Raw genomic sequence first — 16,247 nt, 5'->3', positions numbered from 1 at the left:
ATAAAATAATGATGAGTAACAGAAGTGGATATCTTAATATTCATCGTAAAACTTTGTCAAGAGCTGTAAAAAGAAGAGTTAATTTTGAAAGTGATCCGGCAAACAAATTGTGGACTTTTAGTGGTAGACTACCAAGGTCTGATATGAAACTTACTGGTGAAGTAAAAAACTTGATCAAAAAATTCTGGCACGATAATACGAGAGTATCACCTAATGTTAGAGATGTTCTTAAATTAAGAGTTGGGTCAAAAATTCGTGATCCACATCCAAAACACCTATTGGACGTGACTCAAACTGAATTGTACAAAAAAAATTTGGATGATAAGGTGTTGACTATTAGCATTTGTCAAAGGTCTTTTGAAAAGTGTAAACCTTGGTATGTTCGAAATAACAAGGAAAGAGTCACATGTTGTTGCAAAACTCGTTCAATTTCACTACCATTATGATGTATTTCGATATATGTGTTACCATGCATAGTAATGGAATGTTCCAAGAATATGGTATAAATATACCACCTGAAACTATAAAGGAGTTTATATCAAGTTTGTTTTGCAACCCACCAAATGAGAAAAAATTTCTTTTCAATGCATTTGTTTTCGATGTATGTGATATATGTGGCAATCTTGCATTATAGGATGAATGTTTGCATGAAAATCTTTCAAACAATTTTGGACAATAATTAGTTGATGTTAAAAGATTTAAAACTATTGAGTATCCATTGAAGGATGGAAAGGTTGGAAGACGGTGCGATCTAATCACTGAAAAAGTTAGTGTTCATGCATTTATGAATGAATTTAAGAGTAACATCGTACCTAAATATGTTAAACACACTCAAAATGCTAGATGACTCGATGGTCAGTTTCGAATATGTAAGGATACATTTCCTATTGGTAGTATACTTTCGGTCATTGACTTTGCAGAGAGCTACACGCTTGCACCACAAGATGAGGTCCAATCACAATACTACAATTCAGTGCAAGTATCAAGTTTTGTCCATATTGTCTATAGGCATGCACCAGATAGTATAGAAGAGGATCGTAAAATTTTAAGAGAGTACCATTTCTATATGAGTGATAATAAATTACGCTCATCTGAGTTTGTCCAGTATTGCTTCAAAACCTTTTTTCAGAATTTGAGGGAGAGAGAAATTCAGATGACACATCTAATATGGTCTAATAATTGCATAGGGCAATTCAAGAATGCTAGAATGTTTTATTGGTTGAGTAGGATTCATAAGAAAACTAATATCAAACACATGTGGAGTTTTTTTTAGGCTGGACACAGGAAAGGAGAACATGATGGTGCAGATGCATGTGTTGAGCCCTTTGTAGAGAGCAACTCAAATTCGAGGAAAAGGCTAAATTTGAAAATGCAAGTGCAATTGTGGATTGGTGTAGTGCAACTTTATCCACAGGATCAAGTCAAAACTCTACAATTAGATATTTCTTCTGGCTAGTTAAAGAGGAGAATATCCTTCCAAGATATGATTGCGATACAATCAATGGGTCAGCTAGATGGCATTCATTTAAAAGTTCTAATTCTAACACTTGGACTATATGGACTAGAGAGCTTGCATGTTTTTGTCAATTTTGTGTTGCAGGTGAATGGGAAGATTGCGAGAATACAGAATGGGTCGAAGAATGGCAACACAAATTCTTAACACCTAGTGAAACACAATATCAAAATGTTAGAAGAAATGAAGACCCAGATCATGCATTTGCATCAAAAGATTATGATCGTGTTTCAAACCTCATATAACCTAGTAATTTAATTCAATTTCTTGTTTATAACTTTAAATTATATATTTTTATGTATTGTCATATAATTTATGATTGTATTTGAATTATAAATTCTAACAAGTTTAATTTCTACATGTACTTAAATTTGTTTTCTAGGACATGTGTATATTGTTGTTGCACCTGAAGATAATGATGAGCAAGTTGAGTATTGGCTAGCTAGATGTGTAGAACCTAAGAAAAAGTTGATATGTGATCAAGTAGATGATGATGGTTTTCAGTATCCAGTTGGATCTGTTGTGGTAGTTGGCACATGGCTACGCAAATACTTAACAAGAAGGAATGGCTTACCAGCTTATGAAGACTACCAATCAGAAAAGAAGATTATACACTATTCTCATTTGGTGGTGGCAACAAATAACAAATTAGAAAGATACAAAGGTAGACCTGCTAATAAGACATTGTGGACACTTTCAGTAGAAGAGCATGAGGCAATCATAGACGCATTGCAAAAGAGAGAGGATGCAGATGGTACATTAGGTTGAATCAAATTTATACGCATGTAAGTTTGTGTTAATTGTGTGAACTCTTTTATATTTAATCATGATAATTATTTTTCTTTGTCCCTTTAACATTGTATTTGTCTACATTTGATACAATTTTGGTTTCATAAACAACATTGTACTAGTTATCTTCTTCTTAATGTTATTTTGTGCACATTGTAATTGTGTTACAATCATTCTAATTTTTTATGATATATTTATTTTATCGTAATCTCTTCATAGATTAATTGTAAGTTCTTGATTTTATTATTATTTTAAGATCATATATAATCACTAGAGGGTACCAAATCACAAAACAACATCACACATATATAATCACTAGAGGGTGCCAAATCACATAACAAGACCTGATATCATAATAGCAATGAAATGACATAATAAAAAGTCCTATATATAATCACATAACAATTCTTGATGACATAATAACAAGTCTTGAAAAAATAATAATAAGGAAATGACATTAAAACAAGTCCAAATAACATAATAACAAAACAACATCACATATATAATCACTAGAGTGTACCAAATCACATAACACGACCTTATATCATAATAGCAACGAAATGACGTAATAAAAAGTCCTATATATAATCAAATAACAAGAAGTCCTATATATAATCACATAATAACAAGTCCCGGGATAACATAACAAGTGTCATCATAAACAGTCCATAATACAATAACATGACATGATCTAAAATATATAATCTAAGAACTCGCGTGCATCTCATCTGTAGTCCTCTTCACTCCACGTGAAGGTGGCTGAGATGAATCATCATGTTGCACATGGTCCTGAGATGCACCATCATGTGTGTGTGCAGTATCGGTGTCTCCACCCTCCTGTACATTATTAAAAGATTTTACATGAGAAGATTTAACATGAGAAGAAGTTACTTGCATAATTCACTTATAAAGTAATTAAATACTAAACATTTAAAATAAATTACCATACGACCATGCTCTACAATGCCCTCACTGGTACATGGAGGTCCACTATCATGAACAAGAAAAGTGGTTGTAGTCAAGTCCTGCAAAAAAAACATTGTACATCAATTTTGATAATCCCTATAAAAGCCAAGTACACAGTATAAAAAAATTAGAAATTATTTTTCTAATCATCACCACAAATGACAATGTCGATGGTTGCATCTGGCTCAATCCCATAGCCATACCAATACTGGTAGTGGTATCGACCTAAACAACATATATAAAGCATGAATCAAACTTGTATATATACATACATTATGAAGTATATACATAGACTACAAGTTTATCATAGAAAAGCATACATATGGTGTGTCATGTGCAGGCAAAGTAACTGATGGGTGAAGGCGTACATGTGATGCACCATCAAACAATCCAGAAGCCTACAATTGCAAAAAATAACGAACATGAATCAAAGTTGTACATAAATTAGTAAGCATATAAATACTTCAAATTAATGGATGAAAAACATACTAGTGGTATATGAGGTTGAGCCTCAGCGGTCGACGGGTCACGTGAAGAACTACCCACCTCGGTGCTACACGAAGCACCCTACAAAATTGAAAAAACATATCATACACATCATTACATTAAAAAATTTATTGTTTATTTTAAATGTACATATCAATACAATGTATCTAGATGAAAGTGCATACTGTAAATGGGGCACCAACATCTCTAGGTATCGAGGTAACACAGTGTCAGTTCCTCAATGACATGGTATGATCCACCCTCTGTTAAGAAAAAATTGACTCATGTTATGGTTCATATGTGTATATATAAGGAATTTAATATTGGACTGTAAATTATAAAAATAAATTTGTACCTCTATAAGATGATCATCGTCTGCCCACACGAGATCAACATATGAAGAGACGACATCAGCATGTGCAGCCCCCTGGACATCATCATAACCACCATGGGCAGCATCAGCATCATCAAAATCACCATCTCCTCCAGGGGTAGCCTCACTCTGTGGACCCGTACATACATTCTCGCAGCTCGTGCAAACATGTGCTAAGCTGGGGGCAGCCCTCACCTCGCGCAACTGTTGTACCAAATTGCCCAACAAGGCACTCAATGAACCAAGAGTAGAATCCACTGCTCGATGATGGGCAGGTGCTGGAACAACTGGTGCAGGAAGAGGAACCAAGGGATCATCGCGCACACGGTTTCTGACTCTGTTGCTCAATTTGGCCCCCGACCTATCCTAGGGCATGCCTCTCCCGACCCTCTGAAATGATCTAATATCAAAGTAATTGGGCTTTTTACCCAATTCAAATTCGGCCCATATTTTTTTCAAAAAATACATCGAGAACTCATGATTGGAGTGTGGAGTGTCTAGCTATGCATGGGTGCCTACACCATTGAATTGAGATTCGTGGCTTCTTCGGATCTATCTCTTCTCTCGTCTTAGGGTTCACAAAATATTGTTTCAAATCCATTTTTGTTATTTTTAATTCATTGACTTGTTTGTATGTTAGGCCATCAGCGTAAAATGCACGCAATCCCTCCTGCCAACTACGATAGCTATCCAGCTCACTATCTAAAGCCTGTACAAACTGTACAATCCCTTGCATACTATCTGCAAGGCGTAATGGCTGCAGAGGTGGATGAGGCTCACGTCTAATGGTATGGATATCTCTAATCAAAGAATCAATATTCCTCCTAATGGTCTGCCTCAACTGATCGGGTGGAAGTGGAGGTGGAGGTGGAGGTGGTGCTAGACCTAATAGCTCATCTATCTCAAACTCATCCATTCTGTGAAAATAATCTACATATATATACAAACATGAAAATTTACAATTACTATTTAATTTACATTTCACCTTCCAAAAAAACTTATAATTAAATACAATTTACCAACTTAAATATAAAAAAAGAAAACTCACATAGATCTATAATATTATTAATAGGTGGGTCTATTTTAATAATAAGCATCATTTAAGAAATATTATCCACTTAAATCAAAGTATAAGAATTATTCTACAAAATAAAACATCATAATGCCCATGCAACTCAAACAATATTTTTTAACATCTAAAGATGCATTAGTATAAGTTTCATAAAAATCATAAAAATAATCATGAGAGAGAGAGAGAGAGAGAGAGAGTTAATAGATAATGAATAAAATGACTCCACTGATTTAGATAATGAATAATCATCTCCTCTAGACTCCACTGAGGGCTCATTCTCGATTAAGATTTTTTTTCAGTTGGCATTTTGGGCCATCATGGTGCATTTGTATGTTTGTTATAGAGAGACGGATGATTACAATACCTATGATACTTGTACTTTGGGACCCATAATAGTTGACCATCTTGTCATGAGAGGCTTCTAATCATAGTTTAATGGTAGCGTTGTGTAGTTCATATTTTCAAAGAAGGTAACTTCCATGGAATTACAATTTAGTACCCTTGTAATATTTAACCATTATCGTCAATTAGGCTACCTCTTTGTATTTTCAACTTGATAGGAATCAATTCAACTACTCTCTTTTGGTTTTAACTAAATTCATTAAAGTCATAAGTTATATCTATGAACTTGTCAATACATGTACTGCTTTGTTGTGTTCTTTGCTAGAATCATGGGATGATTTAGTGATCACAACTAGTAGTACTACACTAAGTTGAAGCTTGAATAAATACTAGGTTCTCTACTCTTGGAGGAGTTAAAACAAAAAAAAAATCTATTTTTTTTAAAGGAGGCATTGGTTATTAGAGGAAGATAAAAGGATAAAGCAAAGAGAAAAAATAAGAAAAAGGACAAAGCTCCAAATCTAAAGTGAGATCTAAGTCTCTCAATAAAACCTATGTTAAGCTTTATAATTATGTCAAGAAAATCCACATAAAAATGAATGCAAGAAAAATATTACAAGAATGAATTAAATGATGATTTAGATTCAATAAATTATTAGGATGACAATAGTGATATAATTGTTATATATTTGGAATGCATATATGTGAGGATACATGGATGATTAAATATAGAGATTCTTTCCAAATGACATTCTATTTCTCATTGAGGCATAATTTTACATTTAGTGTAATATTTTTTACGTTTAAAAACATCTTTAGATGCACATTGTGACATTGGTAGAAGGTGGACTTTAGGAGTAGTTGAAATTTAGTATAATAATGTCATTTTAGAAACAATTGGGATACTTCACCAATAATGTCACTTTGATGACAAGTTGAATATTTGACAACTTTTTATGACACTTTAACAACACTTAATGTTATTTCAATAAGAGCTAACATTTAGTGGAAATCTATCACTTTGGTAGACATTGGACTTTATGGACATACTGCCTGTAGGTTGGAATTTAATATCTAGCATCTCAATGACTCAAATTTAGAAAAAATGCTTTCAACAACCATGTTTTCAAAGCAAAATAGGAATGGCTACAATTTTTTCTTTGCTGAGAAGTATAAACAATTGTTGCGTCTTGGCAAGGATAGGGAAATAACTAAAATGATTGGTGATTCGTGGAATAATCTAAAAGAAGAAGAAAAATCCATGTTTTCAACAACCATGTTTTCAAAGCGCAAAGTTTGGAAAGAAGAAAGTTTAGTAGTAGGATTGTTCCACATGTTATTAAAAATATAGGGACTTGCAAACTCAAATTGGATATGGGATGTTGACATTAGGAAGTCTAACATTGACTATGTATTTAGTCTATGTAGTGGTGCAATTAATTGGATGAGTAGGTGACAGGTTGTGGTTTCTCTTTCCACTATTAAGTCAAAGTATATGACATGTTATCATATTTGTAAATATATAGTATATCTTTAGAGATTGGGCTAAGTTAGGAAGTAGTGAGGATTAATTGTGATAGTTAGAGTATTATCAAATTTAAGAACCCTATTTTTCACACACGCAAAAAAGAACATTCATATTCATTATCATTTTAAAGTTCAATTTAAACATAAATTAAAGATCAAAACATAAATTAAACATCCAACTTTTACAAAAGAATACTATAATTAAATACAACATTTAGAAATATAAATTTAAACATTCAAACTTTACGCATGATTAAAATACAAAGAGAGAGAGGGGAAGAGTAGGTAATTTGAGATACACCGAGTTAGAGAGAGAATAGATAATTTGAGAGATAGAGAGTAGGTAATGATAGAGAGAGGGTAACGTGTGAAAGAGAGAGGGGGGTAATGTGTGTGTGTGAGAGAGAGAGAGAGAGGGGGGGAGGGTAATGTGTGTGTGAGAGAGAGAGGGGGATAATGAGAGAGAGAGAGAGAGTGTGTGTAATGACAAAGATGGCAACGTGTACGTGTGTGTGGGAGAGGGAAAGGGGGTTTATTATTGATTTTCATCTAGGGTTTATTGTTTGTTAATTTTTTAGGGTTTGTTGTTCGTTTATTTTCTAGGGTTTATTGTTCATTTTTTTCTATCTAGGGTTTAGTGTTCGTTTTTTTGTTAAGGGTTTATTGTTTGTTTTTTGTGTCTAATGTTTATTGTTCGTTTACGTTTTTGTTTTTTGTTTTTTTCCTATGGTTTTTACTATTCATGTTTTTTGCAATATTTAAAAACTAAAAACTATTTTAAACATGAAATAAAATAAAACAAAAAATGTTTTTCAAACTTTAAAACACTAAAATTAAAAAATTACAATAAATTAACCTTTTTTTATGAAAAATAATAACAATAAATTAACACTTTTTTATGAAAAATAATATAAATAAATAAAACAGAATATAAAAAATAAAACTACGTACCTAGAAAGAGATAAACAGTTGGGATGAAAAAAAGGGTGCCCGTGCTCCTCTGAAACGTTTACCCGTTTTTGAAATAGTGAAAATGATGGGAAATGGTTTTTAAAAAAAAAAATACATTCAAGAAACAGGCGCTCGTTTTTTAATGGCTCGGGCACCCAAAGCGAAACGGGTGCCCGATTTGCACCCGTTTCTAGCGAGCTCTTTTCCCAACCCGCGGACTTGCGCGGGATTGGGACCCAACTTTGTGCATTTACCCAAAAGATTAAATCAATGTACTTGTCCACTTTGCTGAAAAAGGATGGATTAATCAAACCAAAATTTCAAATTCTGAAGGATCAGGATTTCACTGATATTCTGGAGATGCCCGAGTTCGAGGATGATATGATTCGGTATGTGTTGAGCCGAGTCCATGGCAAGTTCTTGTGGCTTGACCGACCCTTCAAAATCACCAAGGAGGCTATTTGTTCTATTATCGGCTTACCCCAGGTCGGAGAGACACCGTGTAGGAGGAAGATTCCTAACAATGAAGTGAACAGGATAATCGGTGCCACCTTTGACAACCGGTCAATGCGGATTAGCACCATCAGGGATAAAGATGTTCAATTTGCAAGCATGGTAATCGGATACAAGATACCGAGATTCGATAAGATGCAAAGGGCCTTTGATATACCAGTAGGAAAACAAATTAAGGATGTCTTGAGGAATTTGGGATAGGATAGAGACTCCATTATGTGGGGTTATTTCAAAGCATTTCAAAAAGCAATGAAGAAGAGGGAAAGGATACCTAAGAATATAGTTGACAAATACTCTACCGACATATGCTTCATGGTGAAAAGGGATGAAACTTTAATGGAGGCAGTACAACCTAGAACTATTTGGGTTATTGAAATGGTCTATGAAGTTGATACACAGATCTTGGATCTTTATGCCAAGATGTTTATAGATGCCCTGATTTATGAGAAGGAGAAAACTTTTGGTACTGTAAAATAGAAGGAATCCGAAGTAAAGATAGGTTTCAATAAGAAGAAAAGGGAAGGACAAATAAAGAAGGTTGGACAGGTTGTCCAGAAGATGTCCTCTCAGATCAAACAAATCATTGGTTTAGCAGAGACATCTCCTTCGGCAACTATATAGGCTTCTCTGGAAGCAAGAACCGGCAAGGGTATATCAAAGAGAAAGAAACTGGAGACCTTTATTTCTCCTATTGAATCTAGTTCTCAGACTGAGGAAGAAACCCCAAAGATTCCTAAGATCTACATGAGGATTCAGAGGAAGAAGCCCGAGGAAACCAGAGTCCCTCCTTCGGAAGCTCAAAAGAAAATTTTGAAGGAGAGGAAGCCTACTGAGAAAAGGAAACCGACCAAGGCGTCTGCTCCCACCCTTGGTAAGAAGAAGAAATTAGATCTAGATAAAACTCTTGAATATGGTAAAAGTGTTAAGGTTATTGGTCCTCTTTCTGTTGCTGAATTAATTGATCAAATTAGAAAGGATGGTATTTTGAGTAACATACAACATTATTATGGTGATATGGATGATAAAGAGCAAAAGGAAACAGAGGAATCAATTTTGTTATACTTAGTCATATATAAGAAAGCTTTACTTGAGATTGAGAAGTAAATACCAGCAGATTTGCATAAAAAGTTAGATGCTAGGAGATTGTCTGCTATTGAGGAAGACAAACGCATAAAGGTTCAGGAATTATTAACTTTTTGTGGTGCTATAACTAAAGAAGAGATGCGACAGTGTCTAGATTTTGCTAACAAAACAATTTTCAGGAGTAGACACCGACATAGAAGTCTTATGGTGGGCAGAGTAAATGAGATTGTCAAGGATACTCATGAGGCTTGGGTTAAGTTCTTTGTTGATAAGCCAGGTTTCTTTATATCACCGAATACACCACCTAAGTCTGACATTCCAGACATCCCGGTTGATGCTAAGGGTTAAGGTATACTAGGTGGAGATCCATCGGTTTTAGAATAGAAAATAACTGAGGACAGTCCTCCGGCAGTAACACATGTAGAAAATGTAGAGATCAACATACCGATAGAAGATAATCCTCCTCCGATAATTAATGTTGACAGGATTGAAATTCATTAGGTAGAGGCTGCAGAAATAACTTCACCAAGGGGCGAAGCCACCAGTGCTGAGGAAAAGGTAAAGGATGCAGTTGATCAGAAGGTAGAGGAGAAAGGCCAGGATGAACAAACTGAAGTCAAGGTATCGACACCCTCACCGGCTGTTGGTCCCTCATTGTTGGCACTTGACTCATCCAGTCGAGAAGATTTTGGTCATTTTGGGAATAAGAATATTGAGCAACTGAGCAGTTTTGAATTGATGTTTGTTGCGGCTCATAAATTGAGGAAGGAAGGATCAGAGGATAAGTAGGTTATTGAGCAGGCTATTCCAATTTTATAGTAGCTTACACCGGAATGCAAGATAGATCAAGTTGCGATTCCATCCGGTAAATTGAAAGGTTTGACTGAGCACATTGCAAAAGAGTATAAAATGCTTCAACAAGTGTCAAACCAGCAGTTGGTGGAAAGGTATAATACAGCTAGAAAGGTCACCTGTGATAATATGATCACATTCGACAAAGCTAAGCTAACAGAAGAGATGACAAGCATTGGTGAAGCTCTTCATCAATGTAGTCGCATATACCGATCTTGCACTAACACAACAAAACTTACAACAAACCTGGATAATAAAGTTAAGGCGGATAAGGACAAGTTGGAACAACTTGTAGTCATTTTTTATGGTACTGAATCATTGACTAGCTCTGTTGATGGTCAAATTTTTCTTTTTTAGTCAGAAATTTCAGCCTTGGAGAAGGAAAAGGACAAAATAATCCGACGGGCCAGAGAATTGAGAGGTTTGGTAAGTCCCCAGCTTAATACTTTGTTACTTCATAAGTGGGAATGTATGGACCAGATGAATATGCCCACATCGACAACCCTAACAGAAGAAGAATTGCACGCTTACATTCTAAACAAGTTTGTATCAATTTTGGGAACTTTAAAATATGACTGGGATACTTATTTGGCATTTTTGAAGGGTGCTTATCCGGATATTTTCAAGTACATTTAGATCCAGTAATCACAATTTTGCTTTGTATAGAATTTCATTCATTTCTTATTTTTTGCCCCGACCTTTGGCATTGTTGTCAAAGGAGGAGAGGTGGATGTAAAAAATGTCAAGGGACATAAGAAGTAATGTTTAGCTCAGGGGGAGCAGCCTTCTGAGATTAGTTTTGGGAGATCAGTTTTTGGATAGAAACCGGTAGAACACTTTAACAATCAATTTTTCACATGAGTGTTGCCATCAATGCCAAAGTGGGAGATTGTTGGCAATTGACACTCATCCGAGTTATAGGTGTTGTCATTGATGGCAACACACTTCATGGGAGATCTAACAATCGATATAACTGACATTCACTTCATCGGCATTCAGGGAACCGACAGGCATGTAACCGGAAAACTTGGAACCGGTATTCTAAGGCCAACATAGGAGATTGATCCGAAAAGCGTGGTAACGGCAATGGTCATATTGTTTCATGTTTATATTTTTTTGGGGCCAACATATGTCTTATCATTTGTAATATGATTGTAAGCCGACATAAGGCATTTGTGTTTATTCATGTAAATGGGTATATAAATCAGTCTGGGTTAGGTCATTTTGTGGATATGATAGATAAGAGATGCAATAGGTTATGTGATGGTATGCGAGCAAAATCTTGATCGATATAATTCGAATGTAAAGAACTATAATCGGTCTTGATTATTTATGTAGAGGTTTGGGAAACGATCTAAGCTACCAGTAAGGGAGGTTATAGCATAACCGATACAGACAGTGCTTAAACCGGAACTCATCTAGCATAGCAGATGCACATTCTGAGTTCAATTTTTGTTTGCAATCTAATACTTTGGATCTGTAGTCAGTGAGGCTCTTTTTGTGATGAGCAGTGTGCTCTAGGCAGTGTGTCTTCCTGCATGTGCAGGCCCCTCTTGTAATATTTATTCAGTTGGCTAGTGGATAGATATTGTGGGTCACCAATACCACTGTGGTATTTCCTTTTTGAGTTTTTCCACGTATAAATCTTTGTGTTATGGTGTTGATTCATGTGGTTGCATTAATATTACTTGTTACTTTCTTTTATGTATATTGGTTAATAAGTGGATTTGTTAATAAGGCTAAAAATAATATAACTAGCAAAACACCGATTCACCCATTCCCTCTCAGTGTTCTTGGATTAAAACATCAACGAGATCTCCTATGTGGACAAATGAAACCCCCAATCAAACCTACCAAAACTAAGGGTAAAGGCTTGTAATATTGGATCATGTCAACCCATCTAACCTCTACACCAACAATTCTCTCATCATCAAATACTCTGCACAATATTGTTGTGCCTCCCATCTCATGATGATCATACTGCACTAACTCGCCACTAATCGGAATGCACAAAATCCTATAAACATCCTCGAGTGTAACGTTGATCTCACCAGTGGGCAAGTGAAAAGTGAACATTGTGGTCACTATGCCACCTCTCTGTGAGTGTTGTCAATAACCCCCTATTTATGTAATGTCTACCAAAATACCCTATAGAAAATAACTAATCTAACTAGCAGATAGAGAAAAAAATTTAAAACATCTACTATTGCAACATATTATTCTATAAGTACTCATAACATTAATCATATTACATGAATGCATAAACATCTTAAACGTAGTCATATTCTTAACAACATAATATGCAAGTGGAATAACATTACAGAACTATTATTTCCCTACGATACCTCAATGCCATTACTTAACTAACATTAACACATAAACACATCCATATATTATAATACCATTAACGTTCATTACATTTGTTCTCTAGTCCTTTTATTTCCCATTTAACCTTTAAGTTCATTTTAAAGCACCAAATCAAGTGTCCCTAATCCCATTAGAAATCCATCTAACATGATAATAATCTTTCCACACTAAGTATCACCTAATGCATTTCTAATTCATTTCCTTTAAGAATAACCATATAACCTACAAGCTACTTGTTCTTATCCATATTCTAAAGATTTTCATTAAGAACTTACTTCTTATTACCAACATAAATCTTTAACACTTTCACCACAATCATAGATGCACATAGGATAATCTAATAACAATACTCATTCATCTGATATTCTTTCCAATCTAGATTCACATACATAATGAATATCCAATTACAACATTATACTCCATTACAATACATCATGATCTCATCCTACTACAAGTCCAATTACATATGTTTACAAGGTACTAATTATATATATTCTTTTTTTACAATTACATTTATCTCATGATATAAAGTATGTAATTTCAATCTCAATTACATAGTTTATGCTCCAAAGATCCATCCACATGAATAAGAGATATGAATCCACATCCATGGACGCTAGCAACCAATGAAGAACATCCCAATGGAAGAAGACATCAAACCACCTGACCATGTGGAACCAATAAGGAACCACCCCCTGTGCTCAGAGATGACACAAGGTTCCAACTAACACTCTAGATCTAGATTGAAACTTAACATCCAAAGGACAAGAACTCACAATCATAGAAAGCAATCACATAATATTGCACCAAAACACAACACAAGGCTAATTCGAAATGCAATAAACTCCCCAAGGCATACCAAACATTCATAACATATGGGTCATGGACACCTGTAGGGAAAGAGTGTCATCACATGCTATCCTCACAAAAAAGGGGCCAAGCCACAACTTGATAGACATGTGCAGCCATCTCAACCTTAGAGCCAATCAAGGGAGTTTGGTTTACAATTGCAGTGGTCTTCCTATGCTCATCTTGAGTTACTACTCAAGGGATATGAGGTGGGGCCACAAACTATTACATTATCTTGATTATGTGAATTTTAATTACCCAACCCACTAATAAATTTATTTTAGTTATCACTTGCAAATTAAAGAAAAACTCTCCATGTGGCTCCATGATAGGTCTAGACCCTAAGCATCCTCTCAAGGAACCTCTTAGAATCCTATTGCTCATGACAACGGTCCTCCACATGAAAGAGCCCACTCCCCCTATCCATAGACCAAGACCTTAGGTTGAAACATGAATCACAATAACATCATGAAGGCTCTTAATGAGAATAAAATCACAACAACAACATTACTGATATAAATCTAAAACATAACAGGAGTTATAATGCCAACTTTCAAAACAAGAGCCTCCACAATCAAAAGCACAACAATAACAAGAGTAAGGCATACACCATTTTACTCAAAAATACACAAATATAATCATCAACAATGAGGTACATCCATCCCACTGGTGCTCATATACAATCAACCTCAACAACAAGGCATTCACCTTCTTGCTGAGATAATCAACATATGTGCACAATCCTCAACGACAAGGCACAAACCATCTTGTTGGAGCACAAATCAACAATAAAATGAATGATACTAAATAATAAACATCTCAAAGAAACTCAACACAATCACAAAAAGCCTTTAGTACAAGCTCGAATCCGAATAAGTGACCTCAGAAGGCAACACTAACAAAACTTGCAAAACAAAACAGTCTGGCACATCCAAAATGCATTTTAGTGCATGCATGGTATAGAATGGCACATCTAACCCTTTCTGTAGCGAATTGGATGCATTTTGTAGCACATCCACTCCATATGCCAAAAATAATGAAAAACGGAAGGATAAGGTGACGAAACCACCTAGAATTGACCATAGACTCACATAAGGACCCAAATTCACTTCCAGAAGATGTGGAAGGATAAAATAAAGCTAAATCAAAACACAAAAGATAAATGATTATACAAAAGAATTTAACTTCATTTCCCTACACCTCCTTTACATAGACATACTCAAATTTGCCCATAATTCAAAAGACAACTCCAAAAGATAAAATGAGGTAGGGAGAAGATTCATAATTTGTTCATCTGAATATCCACTCATGCTCAAGAGAAACTCGTGACCTCTCTCATCAATACATTCAAATCTATTTCTTCTGGTTCTAACCAATTAGGCAATAAAATGGCCCTCTTCATTTCATTTTCATATTGTGGATGCGTATGATCCTTGTCATCTAACACTTGATCAGGAATGAGGAAAATTTCACACTTCCTCATGAAATCCACTGACATTCTAGACCACATTCGTCTCTTTATTGCTTGCTCATCCATCAAGTCGGCCCAATAATCTTCTATGTCTACCTTGTGGATGAACTTTTCTCCCCTGATCCTTCCAACTTTCTTATCTGGATCAAACCTTTCTTTTGTATGTTGCAAATCAATAGAATGCAAGCTCCTCACTTGTTGTGTTAGCTGCTAAGGCGAATTGGCAAACCTTCAATGTCTTCCCAACTAAAATAGGAAATGACATGCCTGTTCTATGCTTTTCCTTCTGGATAGAATCAAACTCTAGAAGCTGTCTCACCACTTCCAACAAGATCACTCTATCAGAAGGATACCTAGAAAGCCTATAGGGTTTGGATTGAAATCTGTGAATCCTAAGGTATGTGAAAGTGGGAAACCTGTATATACCACGATCCATATTTCTCTATTAGCTCTATTGCCTCCTTGGACAACCTCCTATGAATTCCACCTTGCAACATTCGCATTATGTACATTGTGAATACATCGTTCGCTCTCTTATAATCTTCAATTCGATACATGTTCAACTATGGATAACACTCATAACTCCTAAATTGTCCTTGTCCATTCCCGACTTCACCGCTGAATATCAATCCCTTGTAAGTAACAAATCGTGCAAGCAAGTACGCCAAATAGGAAGTCATGGTGAATGATCTGGACCGTTTCACATTCCTCAACCGAAAATCCAAATTGTCACTTATGATTCTAGACCAATTAATCAGCATTCCTTTCAGACAATCTTGGATGAAATAGAATATCCATCCATCGTATATTGCACCCTACGGCATCCCCATCACTCGGTTAAGCAGGAATACTAAATCACTATATTCATCTTTGAAGTTTGTGCACATGAGTGTCTTGGGAGCCTTAGAATGATGAGTCCTAGGCTCAATCATCCACTCCTTGTTTACTATGGTCTTGCACGCATCCATCTTCTTCTTATACCGGTCTTCATATTCATCCTTAGTTATATCTTCCATGTCTGCTCCACGTGGAATTCCAAACACCTCAACAATCGCATCCTCAGCGAGGTAGGCAATGATGGCACCCTTGGGAA

The 16,247-nt window shown here is 35.4% G+C and overlaps 1 long non-coding RNA gene across 1 annotated transcript; it reads right to left on the bottom strand.

Annotated features, from left to right (window-relative positions):
* Positions 1-2,842: 2,842 nt before the first annotated feature.
* LOC131029806 (uncharacterized) lies at positions 2,843-5,051 on the bottom strand. Its single transcript, XR_009102828.2, has 7 exons — positions 4,110-5,051; positions 3,940-4,017; positions 3,758-3,835; positions 3,589-3,666; positions 3,422-3,493; positions 3,247-3,327; positions 2,843-3,139 (listed from the first exon to the last, which is right to left on the bottom strand). It is a non-coding gene; the product is annotated as an uncharacterized LOC131029806 (long non-coding RNA).
* Between the last annotated feature and the right edge of the window lie 11,196 nt (positions 5,052-16,247).

The sequence above is a fragment of the Cryptomeria japonica genome, chromosome 9 (assembly GCF_030272615.1).
Source record: "Cryptomeria japonica chromosome 9, Sugi_1.0, whole genome shotgun sequence".
Lineage (NCBI taxonomy): Eukaryota > Viridiplantae > Streptophyta > Pinopsida > Cupressales > Cupressaceae > Cryptomeria > Cryptomeria japonica.
The sequence above is the reverse complement of the archived record's forward strand: the minus strand, read 5'-3'. Positions and strand labels throughout refer to the sequence as shown.